This window comes from Nerophis ophidion, linkage group LG19, assembly GCF_033978795.1.
Source record: "Nerophis ophidion isolate RoL-2023_Sa linkage group LG19, RoL_Noph_v1.0, whole genome shotgun sequence".
NCBI lineage: Eukaryota > Metazoa > Chordata > Actinopteri > Syngnathiformes > Syngnathidae > Nerophis > Nerophis ophidion.
The window spans coordinates 27025413-27044654 of NC_084629.1; positions in this window are offsets into that span (position 1 = coordinate 27025413).

Below are 19242 nucleotides of genomic sequence, written 5' to 3' on the forward strand. Positions count from 1 at the left end.
CACACACACACGCACACGCACACGCACACGCACACGCACACGCACACGCACACGCACACACACACACACACACACACACATACACACACACACACACACACACACACACACACACACACACACACACACACACACACACACACACACACACACACACACTGTTGTTGCATTCGGTGATGGCAGGTGAATGCAGCCGTGATCAAACAAGGTCAAGTTCGGACTTTTCCACTTGACACCTCACTTAACGTAATAATTCAAACATTCCAACTTGCCATTTTGTAAATCAGTGAAGTTTAATTTCCAACACAATGTTTACCCAAAACGTTGAAAGAGCCATATTGACCCAAACATTTTAAAATATAAAAAATCAGTCTGGAGTCGCAACAAATTAAAAGCCTATATAAGTGTTATAATGAAAGCAACACATGAGGTAAGTGTCTATATTAGCCTTCTATCAAAATGATTTTAAAAGTCTTATATAAGTGTTATAATGAAGACAACACATGGTGTGTCTATATTAGCCTACTATAAAAATTACTTTAAAAGTCTTATATAAGTGTTATAAGGAAGGCAACACATGATGTAAGTGTTCATATTAACTATAATAGCCGACTATTAAAACTACTTTAAAAAAGTCTTATTTAAGTGTTATAATAAAGGCAACACATGACGTCAGTGTCTATATTAGCCTACTAGAAAAATGACTTCAAAAGTCTTATATGTGTTATAATGAAGGCAACACATGATGTGTCTATAAGAGCTATATTAGCCTACTATAAAAATTACTTTAAAAGTCTTATATCATCAATCAATCAATCAATGTTTACTTATATAGCCCTAAATCACTAGTGTCTCAAAGGGCTGCACAAACCACCACGACATCCTCGGTAGGCCCACATAAGGGCAAGGAAAACTCACACCCAGTGGGACGTCGGTGACAAAAATGACTATGAGAACCTTAGAGAGGAGGAAAGCAATGGATGTCGAGCGGGTCTAACATGATACAGTGAAAGTTCAATCCACAATGGATCCAACACCGTCGCGAGAGTCCAGTCCAAAGCGGATCCAACACAGCAGCGAGAGTCCCGTTCACAGCGGAGCCAGCAGGAAACCATCCCAAGCGAAGGCGGATCAGCAGCGCAGAGATGTCCCCAGCCGATACACAGGCAAGCAGTACATGGCCACCGGATCGGACCGGACCCCCTCCACAAGGGAGAGTGGGACATAGAAGAAAAAGAAAAGAAACGGCAGTGTTATAATGAAGGCAACACATGACGTAAGTGTTCATATTAGCCATAATAGCCGACTATGAAAACTACTTTAAAAAAGTCTTATTTAAGTGTTATAATAAAGGCAACACATGATGTCAGGGTCTATATTAGCCTACAATAAAAATGACTTCAAAAGTCTTATATAAGTGTTATAATGAAGGCAACACATAATGTAAGTGTTCATATTAGCAATAGTAGCCTACTATCAAAATTACTTTAAAAAAAAGCCTTATATAAGTGTTATAATAAAGGCAACACATGATGTCAGTGTTTATATTAGCCTACTAACAAAATGACTTTAAAAGTCTTATATAAGTGTTATAATGAAGACAACACATGATGTGTTTATATTTGATGTATTAGCCTACTATCAAAATGACTTTAAAAGTCTTATATAAGTGTTATAATAAAGACAACACATGATATAAGTGTTTATATTAGCCATATTAGCCTACTATCAAAATGACTATGTGTCGCAGGCTGACGCAAATTGTCATTGACAGAAATGTTTAGATGTGTGTGTCCAAGTTAAAGAGAACAGCAGGCCGTATTCTTTTAATGGATGTATATTATTATTTGCTGTAGTCTGAAATGCATCCAATATTACATACAGATAATGTGTCATGAGACATGCAAATATAAATTGAATTAAGAGGATTTAAAGGAAATTAAATGAGCTCAAATATACCTACAAACAAGGCATAATGATGCAATATGTACATACAGCTAGCCGAAATAGCATCTTAGTATTGATTAGCTTGCAGTCATGCACTGACCAAATATGCCTGATTAGCACTCAGACAAGTCAATAACATCAAAAAGCTCTCACTTTTGTGCATTTACGCACAGCATAAAACATTTGGTGGACAAAATCAGACAAAGAAGGTGTAGCAAAAAACATGTCTTTCTGTGGCAGCGTCGGAAAAACCCGTACATGCAAACAAACTACGGTGAGTTAAAGGACCGAAATTAATAGGACAAAACGGCGCTCGCCAAATACTGTCATCAGTGAAGCATGTTTAACGTAACAGTGGGATTTCTAACAATTAGGAAGGTTTGTGCCATGTTTGTGCTTCTAAAGAAACTGTTATGGGTCACACTCCTGCTTCCTCTCTTCCTGCTATGTCTCCTCCTGCTGGGCTTCCGGACAAGCACACCACGGGCCACTCCCACATGTGCTCTCTCTCCGCTGCGGGCGTGCCTCCTCGCACCTGCAAACACTCACCAAACTACACACCTGCCTGTGATGAGCGAGCTGCCTTCAAGAGCAGACGCAGCCTGAGATCCGACGCGAGAACGTAGCTTCACGTACTCAGTACACCTCCCGCCATCCTTCCTTGTCGTCGAGTTGTGTGTCTCGTCACCTTGGACCTCCCGTGGATTTTCCCTTGCCTTCCTGGACATCGACCTCACGCCTGCCTAACGACCACGAAACCAAGTCTCCTCCTGCTGGGCGTCCGGACAAGCACACCACGGGCCACTCCCACATGTGCTCTCTCTCCGCTGCGGGCGTGCCTCCTCGCACCTGCAAACACTCACCAAACTACACACCTGCCTGTGATGAGCGAGCTGCCTTCAAGAGCAGACGCAGCCTGAGATCCGACGCGAGAACGTAGCTTCACGTACCCAGTACAGTAAGCCCACACGTATCTAGCTCCTCTGCATGTGCAAACTATCTCCCTGTGCTCCTTCCCTGTTGTGCTCATTGTCTCCTGTGTTGTGTCGTCTTCCAGCCTCCCGCCATCCTTCCCTGTCGTCGAGTTGTGTGTCTCGTCACCTTGGACCTCCCGTGGATTTTCCCTTGCCTTCCTGGACATCGACCTCACGCCTGCCTAACGACCACGAAACCAAGCTCCTGCCCTTGACCATCTGCCTGCTCCCCGACGTTCGATTCCGCCTTGCTCCTTGCTGGACTTCCGCCTGGATCCCAACACGCATCCTCAACACCCTCTGGCAACCATACTCAGATAAGTCTCACACTTCGTCACACTACATCTCTTTGGTTGAATACACATCTCACTCACACACTAAACTGTCATTAAATACGCTCACAGCTAACGACGTCATCGTTCCTCTGCCGTCTTCTTCTCCCGTTGTACCGTCACAGTACGTTCTCGCCATGTCAGAACCAGACGGCAAAGACGCGGCACGAACCCCGCTCCCCTCCCGAGGCTCCCCGGCACCAAGTGTCGCAGCCATGCACACTGCACTCCAGCAGCACCAAGAGCGCTTTTGTGTTCTTGAGAATAAGCTGGATGCTGCTTTTGCTAGCATGTTGGCTCGACTGGACTTGATCTCCCCAAGCTCTGCCGCTCCCCCGGAGCGCGTACTAGCCGCCCCTGCCCCGGCAGCCCCCACACAGCCCCCGTCTTCCTGCGAGCCGAAGATCGCTAGCCCTAAGGCTTTCGAAGGGGATTTTGAGTTATGTCGTGGTTTCCTGGTCCAGTGTGATATGGTATTTCGTCATCAGCCCTCCCGGTACACCTCTGACGGGGCCAAGATTGCCTTTATTTTTTCTTTATTGACCGGAAGGGCTCTCCAGTGGGCCACAGCAGCTGTGGACCACAACCTTGGCCTCAGCATGAATTGTGATGCTTTTCGCACGGAGTTTAGGGCAGTTTTTGACCATCCCTCCGATGGAGGAGACGCCGCCTCACGTCTACACTCCCTTCAGCAAAGTTCTCGTTCTGTGGCAGATTACACTCTTGAGTTCCGCACCCTGGCCGCAGACAGCGGGTGGGATAACAAGGCCTTGTTGAGCGCCTACCGTCGAGGCCTCTCCGACGAGATCAAGGACGGATTGTTGCGGGACCAACCTGCCTCCTACCAGGACCTCATTCAGCTGGCCCTACTGATGGACAAGAGACTCAAGGAACGAGCGGCTGAACGAAGACTTTCAGTCCAGGAGAGGACCAGAAGGCCGGTGTGGGGGAACCGTACCGTTTCTTACTCTCCTAGCGCGGCCAGAGGTGGGGATGAAGGCGCCCACTTGGTGGACCAGTCTGGGTTTCTCCCTGCACCAACCAGCGGGATGGAACCCATGCAGTTGGGCAGGACTCGACTGGCCACGGAGGAACGGGAAAGGAGGTTCCGTCAGCGCCTCTGCCTCTACTGTGGTTGTGCGGGTCACATGATCGTGACCAGCCCCACACGACCAAAAGACCAGGCTCACAAGTAAGGGGAGTACTTGTGAGCCACACCACCTTTACCCGGAGCCACTGTGACCCTGGTATCCTTTTCCCCGCAACATTGTCTTGGGAATCAAGAGGACTGAAGGTGGGAGCGTATGTGGACTCAGGAGCAGATGTTAGTTTTATGGACCGTAATTTTGCCTGTCAGGCCGGGATTGAGCTTCTGCCTCTGGACAAGCCTTTACCAGCTCAGGCCCTGGACGGGCATCCACTGGGTCCCATCACCCACCGTACAGCACTGCTCACACTAACCCTGTCCGGCAACCACACGGAGCAGATTAGCTTGTTAATCCTCAATGCCCCTATCGCTCCTCTTGTCCTCGGCCGTTCATGGCTTCGCCAGCATGACCCCCATATTTCCTGGATCTCTGGTAAGATCCTATCATGGAGCACGGCATGCCATGCTAACTGTCTCAAGGCAGCATCCCCTGTCTCGGAGAGCCCCAAGCTTAAGTCATCCCCATCTGACCTGTCTGGGGTCCCCGCGGTTTACCATGACCTTGCAGCTGTATTCAATAAGGCCCAGGCACTATCTCTACCCCCGCACAGACCGTACGACTGTGCCATTGATCTCGTACCTGACGCAGTACTTCCTTCTAGCCGCTTGTACAACCTGTCCATACCTGAGAAGAAGGCTATGTCTAACTATATTACGGACTCACTCTCTTCAGGTATCATCACTCCCTCCAAGTCACCGGTAGCCGCCGGATTCTTCTTCGTCGGCAAGAAGGATGGCTCCCTACGCCCTTGTATCGACTACCGAAGACTCAACGCCATCACAGTCAAGAACCGGTATCCCCTTCCACTCATGAGCTCCTCCTTTGAACCTCTTGCTCCTGCAACAGTCTTCACCAAGCTTGACCTCCGCAATGCTTACCATCTTGTCCGGATTAGGAAGGGGGATGAGTGGAAGACAGCCTTCAACACGCACCTTGGCCACTTCGAGTACCGGGTCATGCCCTTCGGCCTGACCAACGCCCCAGCTGTCTTTCAAGCTCTAGTTAACGACGTTTTAAGAGACATGCTCGACAAATTTGTGGTTGTTTACCTGGATGATATTCTGGTCTTCTCTCACAACATGCAGGAGCATCAGCAGCATGTCCGACAGGTCCTACAGCGCCTCCTCGAGAACCGCTTGTTCGTCAAGGCAGAGAAATGTGAATTCCATTCATCTTCTGTAAACTTCCTTGGCCACATCACCGAGAAGGGTAACATCAGAGCCGACCCCAAGAAGGTCAAAGCGGTTATGGAGTGGCCTCAACCAAACACCCGTACGGAACTGAGGCGATTCCTAGGCTTTGCAGGATTTTACCGTCGATTCATCCTCAACTTCAGTAAGGTAGCTGCACCTCTCCACGCACTAACATCTACGATCACTGCATTTAGGTGGAACAAGGAGGCAGACGTGGCGTTCCAGAACCTCAAGAGGAGCTTCAGTTCCGCCCCCGTTCTCGTACACCCTGACCCGGATGTGCCGTTCACGGTTGAAGTGGACGCTTCTGACTCCGGGATTGGGGCAGTCTTGTCCCAGCGTTCCAGTGGGAGTAATGTGTTGCACCCTTGTGCATTCTTTTCTAGACGTCTCTCTCCAGCTGAGAGAAACTACGATGCTGGGAACCGAGAACTGTTGGCAGTCCACGAGGCGCTGGTCGAATGGCGACACTGGCTGGAGGGGGCCAAGCATCCGTTCCTGGTCCTGACCGACCATCGCAACCTCATTCACATCCGATCCGCTAAAAGACTGAATGACAGGCAAGCTCGCTGGGCACAATTTCTCTGTCGATTCGATTACACTCTCACCTACAGACCTGGTTCACGCAATGGCAAGGCGGACGCTCTTTCTCGAATATTCTCAGAGGAACCTACCGTTAAGTCTACTTCCGAGACCATCCTTCCCCCTAACCGCATCATCGGGATGGTAACTTGGGAGATCGAGGGCCTGGTCAAGACGGCCTTACGTTCTGACCCTGGTCCCGGAAACGGACCCCCTAATAGGCTGTTCGTCCCAGAACCTTTAAGGGCCAAGGTACTTGATTGGGCTCATTCTAGTGTGTTTACCTGTCATCCCGGAGTCCATAGGTCACTAGGCTTTATCCGACGCCGTTTTTGGTGGCCTACCATGGAGGCTGATACCCGGGAGTTTGTCGCCGCCTGCAGCGTCTGCGCCCGGAACAAGGCAAGCCACAGCCCTCCTGCCGGCCTCTTACACCCTCTTCCCATCCCCAATCGACCTTGGTCCCACATTGCTGTTGATTTCATCACGGGACTTCCCACTTCTAGAGGTAACACCACAATCCTCACTATCGTCGACAGGTTTTCCAAGGCAGCACACTTTATTCCTTTGCCCAAGCTTCCATCCTCTGCTGAAACCACAGACCTGCTGGTCCAGCATGTGGTCAGGATCCATGGGATCCCCTCCGACATAGTCTCTGATCGTGGCCCTCAATTCATTTCTCGGGTCTGGCAGGATTTTTGCAAGGGCATTGGGGCCACGGTCAGTCTGACTTCCGGCTACCACCCCCAAAGCAATGGTCAAGCAGAGAGGGCCAACCAGGGGGTGGAGACCATGCTGCGCTGTATGGCTGTCCAACAGCCTAACTCCTGGAGTAAGTTTATTCCATGGGTGGAGTACTCTTTCAACTCCTTGACCTGCGCAGCGACGGGTATGTCTCCATTTGAATGCTGGCTGGGATTTCAACCTCCCTTGTTTCCCTCCCAGGAGATCGAGGTGGCAACTCCTTCCACCCAGGCACACCTGAGACGATGCCGCAGAGTGTGGAGGTCCGCCCGTGCTTCCCTATTGAAGGCGTCTGTTAGGATGTGTCGCAATGTCAACCGGCGGCACATCCCGGCTCCCGACTACCAGCCCGGACAGCAGGTCCTGCTTCGGGCCAAGGACCTCCACCTCCCGATTTCCTCCCAGAAACTTGCACCACATTTTGTTGGACCTTATACGGTCAAATCGGAGATCAACCCTGCTGCTGTACAATTGGATCTTCCACATTCCATGAGATCTCATCCTGTCTTTCATGTCTCCCAGGTCAAACCTGTTGTTAACAGTCCCCTGTCCGCCCCCACCCCCGCTCCTCCCCCTCCTAGAGTCCTCGAGGATGGGGACCAAGTCTGGACCGTCAAGGAGATCCTCAAGGTTCGGCGACAGGGGAGGGGTTGGGTCTACCTTGTGGACTGGGAGGGCTATGGCCCTGAAGATAGGTCCTGGGTACCGGCCTCTTACATTGCCGACCCCTCCCTTATCAAGGACTTTTACAGAGCGCACCCCAAAGCTCGCCGGGAGTCTCGCGTAAGAGGGGGGGTGCTGTTATGGGTCACACTCCTGCTTCCTCTCTTCCTGCTATGTCTCCTCCTGCTGGGCGTCCGGACAAGCACACCACGGGCCACTCCCACATGTGCTCTCTCTCCGCTGCGGGCGTGCCTCCTCGCACCTGCAAACACTCACCAAACTACACACCTGCCTGTGATGAGCGAGCTGCCTTCAAGAGCAGACGCAGCCTGAGATCCGACGCGAGAACGTAGCTTCACGTACCCAGTACAGTAAGCCCACACGTATCTAGCTCCTCTGCATGTGCAAACTATCTCCCTGTGCTCCTTCCCTGTTGTGCTCATTGTCTCCTGTGTTGTGTCGTCTTCCAGCCTCCCGCCATCCTTCCCTGTCGTCGAGTTGTGTGTCTCGTCACCTTGGACCTCCCGTGGATTTTCCCTTGCCTTCCTGGACATCGACCTCACGCCTGCCTAACGACCACGAAACCAAGCTCCTGCCCTTGACCATCTGCCTGCTCCCCGACGTTCGATTCCGCCTTGCTCCTTGCTGGACTTCCGCCTGGATCCCAACACGCATCCTCAACACCCTCTGGCAACCATACTCAGATAAGTCTCACACTTCGTCACACTACATCTCTTTGGTTGAATACACATCTCACTCACACACTAAACTGTCATTAAATACGCTGACAGCTAACGACGTCATTGTTCCTCTGCCGTCTTCTTCTCCCGTTGTACCGTCACAGAAACCATATTAAAATAAAAATCTGTATGTGTCTTTTGAAAAAACTCCAGGGAGCCATTAGGTCGCATTCGGCCCTGAAGCCGCTGGTTGCGAACCCCTGACTTAGACTTAGACAAACTATAATGATCCACAAGGGAAATTGTTGTTACAAAGGATTGCATGGGTAAGGATGGAAATGATAATGCAGTTATAAAGTGTTATGATCCACTGCCCGGATCATATCACTTCTGGTTTTGTTCCGTTTTTGTATTATATTCTGCTAATGTTTGCCTTAGTTACTAGTTTGTTCTGTTACCATAGTTTATTATTTGTTTCACCTGCTTCTTGTTTCCGGACGCACACCTGTTTGTAATTACTGTCCTTATTTAAGCCTGCCTTTTCCGTTGACACGTCCTCGCTTCCTAGTTTTTGTTGCACACAAAAAGTGACAACGCTGATACCCGATTCTGGTAAACCTGCTTTGTACTTGCTAGTTCCCGCGCTATGTTTTTGTGTTTTCTAGCTCCCATGCTAGCTCTTTGTTTTGCCTATTGTGCCTCGTGCAAGTTTTTTTGCTCTTAGTCTGTTTGTAGTTTAAATAAATCAATATTTCTTACCTTAGGCTGTGTCCGAGCCCAAACTGCATCCAGAGAGAACGCACCTGCATCACGATGCCAGCAAATCATCACAATAAAGTAGACTAAAAATGTACAATAGTAGCAAATAAAACATAACATATATGTAGTATTTACATATTATATTTATCCATTTCCTACCACTTGTCCGTTTGGGGTCGCCGGGGGTGCTGGAGCCTATCTCAACTGCACTATATAATTTTATATTTATTAGCTTGACATCTAAAATCAAACCACTAAGTTATTTACATTTTGTATTAAGTATGACGACAGTAACGGGCACATTCTTTTCTTTAAAAGTGTGAGGAAGGAACCGGTGCTGATTTGCCTTAAAACATCTAAAAAAACGAATGAATGAATAGGTCGATAAATTCTCATAACTTCGGAAGGTGTGCTGCCCTTTCTCAGAAGCCTCCTGAGAGACATTTGGGTAACTCGCATTGTAATATTTTGACAGTAGTCATGATAACATAACAAATAATTAGCATACTGGAAGAAAAGTGGGAAAAACATATGTACCTATGTAATTGTGTTCCCTCTCCCACCAGGTATTAATGATAATCATCGTCTTACAGAACAGATACAAATGCCCAGACTCACAATAATCCACAGTCTTTAAAACCTGCTTTGCAATTGGTCACACAACGAAACACGGTTGTGCACAACATACCTGTATGTGGAGTATAATTAATGCGCTCTTTTGACCAGGTATTAATAATAATCACCGGCTGGCAAAACAGAAATTAAGACTCAAAATAATCCACAGTCTTTTAACCAATAGTACCATCTGTTGCACACATGCTTGTTTACGACATACCTGTATGTAGAGTATAATCAATGCACTCCTCCCCCCAGTTATTACTGTTAATCACCACTTTGCAAGTCAGAATTAAAGACTAAAAATAATCCACCATTTTTAAACTCTCAATACTCTCTGCCAGGCACTGGCACAAGTGTGTACAGCATACCTGTAGGTGTAATATGATTACCACAGTAGGTAATAATGATATTGACCACTTTGAAAAACAGAACCAAATATTAAGACTCAAAGTAATCCACAATGTTAATCTCACAGTATTCACCAACATGTGCGTGTACAACATACCAGTATTTAGCGTTTAATTAATACATTCTTTGCACCAGTTATTAATAGTAATCACCACTTTGCAACAAGAGAATAAATACAAAGACTCAAAATAATCTATAATCTTTACGTCAAGCACCAACACGTATGTGTACCATATACCAGTATGTGGAGTATAAATAATACTCTCATACCACAAGCTATCACCACCTTGCAAAACAGAATTAAATCCAAAGACTCAAAGTAATCCACAATCTATAAACTCACAGTACTGTCATACAACGAAACATGCGTGTGTACAACATACCTGTGTGTGTGTAGTATAATTACTGCACTCCTTCCATCAGTTGTTAGTGATTATCACCACCTTGTAAACCATTAATAAGGAATCAAAATAATCCACAATCTTTAAACTCGCAGTACTATCTGCTACGCATGGACACATGCATGGGTATAAAATACCTGTACATTGAATATATTCAAATTGCTCCTCCAACCAGTTAAAAATGATAATCACTGTGTTAAATACAAAGACTCAAAGTAATCCACAATATTTAATCTCATAATACATGCCTGTGTGTGTAGTATAATTAATGCACTCCGTATACTAGTTATTAATGACAATCACCACCATGCAAAACATAAACAGAGACTAAATAAAGTGATTATTACATTTTTACAGAAGCGTAGATAGAACATTTTAAAAGAGAAAGTAAGCAGATATTAACAGTAAATGAATAAGTAGATTAATAATTAATTTTCTACAACTTGTCCCTAATAATTTTGACAAAATAATAGAATGATAAATGACAATATGTTACTGCAAATGTCAGCAGACTAATTAGGAGTCTATGTTTGTTTACTTACTAATAAAAGACAAGTTGTCTTGCCTGGTCACTATTTTATTTAAGGACAAACTTGCAATGAGAAACATATTTTTAACATACCATAAGATTTTTAGTTAAGATAAAGCCAATAATGCAATTTTTTTGGGCCCCCTTTATTAAGAAAAGTACTGAAAAGTCTCAAAAAGTATCAAAATAATTTTAGTACTGTGACAACACTATATTGTAATACTTGTTGCAGTAATGGATACTATTAAAGTTTAAAAGGCATGCAATTTCGGCAAAATTAACAAAATCCATTACATTTAGCGAGAAAATATTGTATACTTTATTGACACGTACCATTTCCAGGTATTTGTGGGCCAGATAAAATGATGTCGCGGGCCAAATCTGGCCCCCGGGCTTTGAGTTTGACACCTCTGCAAGATGTTTGTAATTAAAATTGTTTTTAAAAATAAAAAAAGAAGTAAAAACAATACAATAATTGATATATCCCCCTGACCACCAGCATCCTTCACAGTGTACATTCATATATGGTCGATATCTTTTGGCAAATACCGAAAAAAATAACCCTGTTATGCAAAAGACAAATGTCCACTGCAGAGGACGAATGCTCTCAGCACGATATACAGGAAAACAAAGTTTCTCGGGTTGTTTGTACGTTTGTTGAAACCGCAGTCAATTTGTATCCCTGTTGCTGTCCCCTGACTGGATCAGACTTCGGAAGGATCCAATGACCTCCAGTCACGTACAGCCCAAGTCCAGATGCTTATTTTCGGCCCGCATCTCCGCTCGACTTCAAGCGATACTGTCACCCGTGACCGTCGGGGATTATTTTTTGCCATAATGATACCATGCCTGCGAAGTTAACAAGTTGCTACGGAATGCATAAAAGTCTTCAAGCGTCAGGCGTGTAATTACGGGATGCCAAAGCCAGCAGAGGAAGCAAAGTCAAACGTGCTGTCCAACTTTGGCCCCGAGCAAGAGAAGGCAGATTACCTTGCGGCGGCAGGTGCTTAAAAAGGAGCCTCTCAAAAATACTTAAAGACAACTCGGAGATGTTTATTTTTCTAAGGTTTATTGGAGATCTCAACTATTTAGCAAGTAGCTACGGGCTACCGTCATGCATTACTTATGCAAACCGGGGATTTTAGCTAAGTAACATTTGCTCTGTCTGTGGGATCCGGGCATCTCAAGCATTTCTTCAGCAAATGACAGCAGTGTACCTCTGGTGTGTTGCTGCCGGCTGCCAAGTGCTAAGCGGTCCTGGCATCCTGCAGACAGGCCAGACTTGTGGTTGCTGTTTTGCTCGCTCCTGCTCGCTCTTTGGCTGCAGGCTATAAGCGCAACACCGACAGCTAAGCCTGTTCCCACTGCGCCCGTTCGCTCGCTCAACACCTGAAACTCCAGCGCGGGTACGCTCGTTGGAGAAGTGGGCCGATGGAGGGGGCGGGGGGAACCGTAGATGAGTTCAGACTGAATCACGGGATCAAAAGTTGATTAGAATGATAACAAACACTGAAAGTAGACTATAGATGTCCCGGATGTGTCAAATTGTCTGACCACAGAATGGACAGAAGCTATGTTTGGATTCCTTCAGTTGGAATTCTATAGCTACAGTTCTTGAATTACAATTTTAAGTGTGTTGTTTACCATGGATGCATAGTTCAGTATGAATGTCTGATGTTCACAAAGTCCTCTGAGATACCTGGTAACCTGACACTCTCAGGCACTATAGGGCAAAGTTCCTAAAAGACAAAGATTACGGTTCTATTGTGCACCCAATTTTGAGGTCTGTTCATTGTCAAGTGTCCAAAGATTTATTTAGTCTTTGGTTCACAGAAGTACAGTCGTGGTCAAAAGTTTACATGCACTTGTGAAGGACATAATGTCAAGGCTGTCTTGAGTTGCCAATAATTTCTACAACTCTTATTTTTCTCTCGAGAGAATGCCAAGAGTGCACAAAGGAGTAATGTACTGTGTGTGTGTGTGTGTGTATATATATATATATATATATATATGTATATATAGATATATACTGTACATATATATATATATACATATGCACATATATCATTGCTGTGGACTGCCTTTGAATTCTTCCAAGTGCCAACTACAATCACAAATGTCGTAAAACACTATTTCCAGGATTTGCAGTTTTGCCTCACAACATCAGGCTTCACCACAACGTTGCAATCTCTGGAAGTAGGCATCATGGCTGGGTGCACCATCTCCCCATTGGCCTTTACGATGGCAATGGAAATCATTATTACAGCCTCGAAATGGGTGGTTGGAAGAGAACGACTACAATGTGGTCAGAGATTTCCACCAATTTGAGCCTATATGGACGATATAACACTCACAACAACTGTCCCCTGCACCAAGAGACTGCTGGATAAACTTCATTCAAATATAACATGGGCATGGATGAAGTTAAAGCCCAGCAAGTGCAGAAGTATCTATTGTGAAAGGCCAAGTCACAGACCAGATATTTCAACGGAACACCAGTACCAAATGTTTCAGAAATGCCATTAAAGAGCTTGGGAAGGTGGTACGACGCAAAAGCTCAAAGACACCGAGCGGTATGAGCAACTAAAAAAGGATACCATCACTTACATGGATCGCATCAATAAAACCTTGTTGCCAGGAAAACTGAAGTTGTGGTGTTTTCAATTTAACATACTCCCAAGACTCTTGTGGCCTTTAACTGTGTACAAAATCCCCATCACCAACGTTGAAAAATTGGAACGTGTGATAAGCACGCAGCTGAAACAGTGGCTTGGAATTCCAAGATGCTTCAGTTCCATCGGACTATATAGGCATGGCAAATTGGAAATACCAATTTCAGGACTGGTGGAAGAATTCAAATGCACCAAACCAAGGCTGGTCATGACGCTAACCGAAACTGAGGATGCAGTCATTTGAACAGCGGCCCCCCGAGTAACAGCCGGAAGGAAGTGGATTCCATCAGAAGCTGTTCAAAGTGCAAAGTCTGCTCTTCAATTCAGAGATGTGGTGGGGCAAGTACAGCATGGGAGAGCAGGGCTCGGACTCATTCCAAAAGCTCCCCTATGGCACAAAGCAACATCAGAGCAGAAGACACGACTAGTAGTAGAGGAAGTCAGGAGACAGGAGGAGGGAGAGCGACATGCCAAAGCCGTCTCAATGGCCAAGCAGGGGAGATGGACCAACTGGGAAAGCCTGGAGAAGAAAAAGCTCAACTGGTATGACATCTGGCAGATGGAGAGAGCACGGCTGAGTTTTATCATCCGAGCCACATACGACCTGCTACCGTCCCCCCTAAATCTGAAAACCTGGTACGGAGAAGATCCCGCCTGTTCCCTGTGTCAAGTACCTGCATCTCTATGACATATCCTATCAGGGTGTACTATAAGTCTCACCCAAGGACGCTATACTTGGCGGCATAACCAAGTACATAGAGCGCTTGCATTACACTGGAACAGAGGCGAACCGCCACAAACAATCTCCCACAAACACCAGCAGGAAAGGTCCATTTCACACATTTTGTACCAGCTGGCCAACATCAAGAGTGTCAAACGACACCAAATAATGCAAGCATCCTGCAGTCGGCTCGAGATTGGAAATTGGAAGTAGACCTTGATAAAATGCTTGTTTCCCCCAGAAATAATGGTGACAACACTCCGGCCAGACATGGTCCTGTGGTCTCCAACAGCAAAGCCGGCTTATGTCGTGGAGCTGACAGTACCATGGGAAGAATGGGTAGAAGAGGCTTACGAGAGGAAAAAAAAACAGATATTCTGACCTGGCAGCTGAAGCATCCCAGAACGGCTGAAAGACCAGCATTTTCCCTGTAGAGGTGGGATGCAGGGGATTTATTTCCACATCTAACATCAGTCTTTTGAGAAAAATGGGGGTGAAAGGACGCTCCCTCCAACAGGCTATCAAGTCCATGTCAAGTGCTGCCGAAAAAGCCAGCAACTGGTTCTGGATTAAGCGCAAGGACCCCAACTGGGCAGTAAAATAAGAGACAATTGTATGCGGTCAGGCTTAGGCCTGACTCAGGGAAAAGGATGACCCTGCCATGTAGAGTCCAACAGAATATGGAGGGAATGGCATGTAGGGGGGTGTACCTGGGACGCTAGGTACACCGTTGAGCCCTCTGGACACATTGTGGGCTTCAATCAAAGAAACGTCGATGAAGCAGGGTGCCCACCCGAAGACCCCAATGACATACTTACCCTCCCTTTCACCACTCCACACCGACTGCTACCGTCAAGATTGTTCCTACTTACCAAAGGGATTGAAACATCTAGTTCTATTTGCTTTACTATATATATATATATATATATATATATATATATATATATATATATGTATATTAGGGGTGTGGGAGTGTGGAAAAAAATCAATTCGAATACGAATCGAATCAAATACATTGTGCGATTCAAAATCGATTCTCATTTAAAAAAAATTTTTTTTCATTTATTTATTTTTTTAATCAATCCAACAAACCACTGCACAGCAAGACCATAACAATGCAATCCAATTCCAAAACCAAACCTGACCCAGCAACACTCAGAACTGCAATAAACAGAGCAATTGAGAGGAGACACAAACACGACACAGAACAAACCAAAGGTATCCATCCATCCATCCATTTTCTACCGATTATTCCCTTTCGGGGTCGCGGGGGGCGCTGGCGCCTACCTCAGCTACAATCGGGCGGAAGGCGGGGTACACCCTGGACAAGTCGCCACCTCATCACAGGGCCAACACAGATAGACAGACAACACTCACACTCACATTCACACACTAGGGCCAATTTAGTGTTGCCAATCAACCTATCCCCAGGTGCATGTCTTTGGAGGTGGGAGGAAGCCGGAGTACCCGGAGGGAACCCACGCATTCACGGGGAGAACATGCAAACTCCACACAGAAAGATCCCGAGCCTGGATTTGAACCCAGGACTGCAGGACCTTCGTATTGTGCGGCAGACGCACTAACCCCTCTGCCACCGTGAAGCCTCAAACCAAAAGTAGTGAAACAAAAATTAATATTATCAAAGACAGTATCAATATTAGTTATAATTTCAGCATAGCGGTGATTAAAAATCCCTCATTGACATTATCATTAGACATTTATTAAAAAAAAAAAAAAAAGAATAGTGTCACAGTGGCTTACACTTGCATCGCATCTCATAAGCTTGACAACACACTGTGTCCAATGTTTTCACAAAGATAAAATAAGTCATACTTGTGGTCCGTTTAATAGTTAAAAAAATTACTTTATTGCAATCAGTTGATAAAACATTCTCCTTTATAATTACAAAAGCTTTTAAAAAAATCTACTACTCTGCTAGCATGTCAGCAGACTGGGGTAGATCCTGCTGAAATCCTATGTATTGAATGAATACAGAATCGTTTTGAATCAGAAAAATATTGTTTTTGAATCAAGAATCGCGTTGAATCGAAAAAATCTATATATTATCGAATTGCGACCCCAAGAATCGATATTGAATCGAATCGAGAGACACCCAAAAATTTGCAGCCCTAATACATATACAAACCCCGTTTCCTTATGAGTTGGGAAATTGTGTTGGATGTAAATATAAACAGAATACAATGATTTGCAAATCATTTTCAACCCATATTCAGTTGAATATGCTACAAAGACAACATATTTGATGTTCAAACTGATAAACATTTTTTTTTGCAAATAATCATGAACTAGAATTTGATGCCAGCAACACGTGACAAAGGAGTTGGGAAAGGTGGCAATAAATACTGATAAAGTTGGGGGAATGCTCATCAAACACTTATTTGGAACATCCCACATAATATCATCAAAAGGTTCAGAGAATGTGGAGAAATCACTCCACGTAAGCGGCATGGCCGGACACCAACATTAAATGACTGTGAACTTCGATCCCTCAGACAGCTCTGTATCAAAAACGGACATCAATCTCTAAATGATATCACCACATGGGCTCAGGAACACTTCAGAAAACCACTGTCACTAAATACAGTTTGTCGCTACATCTGTAATTACAAGTTAAAGCTCTATTATGCAAAGCGAAAGCCATTCATCAACAACATCCAGAAACGCCGCCGGCTTCTCTGGGCCCGAGATCATCTAGGATGTACTGATGCAAAGTGGAAAAAAGTTCTGTGGTCTGAGTTTTTTTTTTTCCAAGATGGCGCTGCTGTAGTGGCTGCTGTAGGCAGGAGCTCTGTGCTCTTGTGTCATCCTTTTGTGTTTCCCTCTTGTTTTCATGTCTTATTATATTTTTTTGCCTTTTTGTCCGGGACCCTTTGGGACTGTGTGACAAGGGGTGTCACTTTCGTGACCACTGTGGTGATTTTTTTGTGGACTTCTGGATCTGCCTCCCGGGAGCCTTTTGGCCATGGAGACCAGCTGCTGGGTCTCTGCCACACCGGAGTCGCTTTGGAGGGACTGGAGGAGATGCGGATGAGGGGACAGGGCTGCGGAGCTGGCACTGAGCGCTGGGTGAGCAGGTGTCGGACACCTCAGTCTCCTTGGACGTATCATCGCTCATCCATGCGGACTGGACACTGGCCGGGAGTGGAGTCGGCTGTCCTGGTTGCTTTGTTGGGTCTGCTCCTGTCTCTGGCCATGCTCCCTCCACCCCAGCGGACGATGGCGTGGAACACCGCAGAGGCCACCACAGTGGATATGTTTCTTTTACTTTTTATTCATAGCTGTATGTAGAAGTGTCTGGTTGTATCTGCTGCTTTAATGTCTTTAATGTCCTCTGTGTTCTTTGATGTTTGATGTTTCCCTCTTACACACATGTAAGAGGGGTGTGTACTATGGCTATGAGTTGTTTTTTTCCCTTGGCCTCAGTCTGCACCCCCTCTCCAGGGCCCAGGCTAACACCGATTTTTAAATTTTATTTTAATCTTTTATTTTTTTCTCCCCCCCTTGTTTACCTGTATCTCATCTTTTTTTGTAAGGGGCGCTAAAAGCCGGCAGACCTGTCAGCGATCCTGTTCTGTCTCCCTTTAATGTTTGTCTGATCTTGAATGGGATTGTGCTGAAAATTGTAATTTTCCTGAAGGAACTCTCCTGACATAATAAATAAAGTACTATCTAAACTAATCTAATCTAAGTTCACATTCCTAATTGTTTTTGGAAATCTTCGACATTGTGTCATCCGGACTAAAGGGGAAGCGAACCATCCAGACTGTTATCGATGCAAAGTTCAAAAGCCAGCATCTGTGATGGTATGGGGGTGCATTAGTGCCCAAGGCATGGGTAACTTACACATCTGTGAGGGCACCATTAATGCTGAAAGTTACATACAGGTTTTGGAACAACATATGCTGCCATCTAAGCGCCGTATTTTTCATGGAATCCCCTTCTTTTTTCAGCAAGACAATGCCAAGCCACATTCAGCACGTGTTACAACTGCGTGGCTTCGTAAAAAAGAGTGCGGGTACTTTCCTGGCCCGCCTAGAGTCCAGACCTGTCCCCCATCAGAAATGTTTGGCGCATTACGATGTGTAAAATACGACAGCGGAGAGACCCCAGACTGTTGAACGACTAAAAGCTCTACATTAAACAAGAATGGGAATTAATTCCACTTTCAAAGCTTCAACAATTAGTTTCCTCAGTTCCCAAACATTTATTGAGTGTTGTTAAAAGAAAAGGTGATGTAACAAACTGGTGAACATGCCCTTTCCCAACTATTTTGGCATGTGTTGTAGCCATGAAATGCTAAGTCAATTATTATTTGCAAAACGAATAAATAAAAATAAAGTTTATGAGTTTGAACATTAGATATATTGTCTTTGTAGTGCATTCAATTGAATATGGGTCGAAAATGATTTGCAAATCATTGTATTCCGTTTATATTTACACTTAACACAATTTCCCAACTCATTTGGAAACGGGGTTTGTATGTATATATATATATATATATATATATATACATATATATATATATATATATATATATATATATATATACATTTTCAACTTCTTATCCCTTTCGGGGTCGCAGGGGGTGTGCTGAAGCCTATCTCAGCTGCAATGTGTATATATATTTATATATATATACATATACATATATATATATGTATATGTATATATATATATATATATATATATATATATATATATATATATATATATATATATATATATATATATATATATATATGTATATAAACGGGCTGGGCAACGATTAAAAATTTTAATCGAAGTTAATC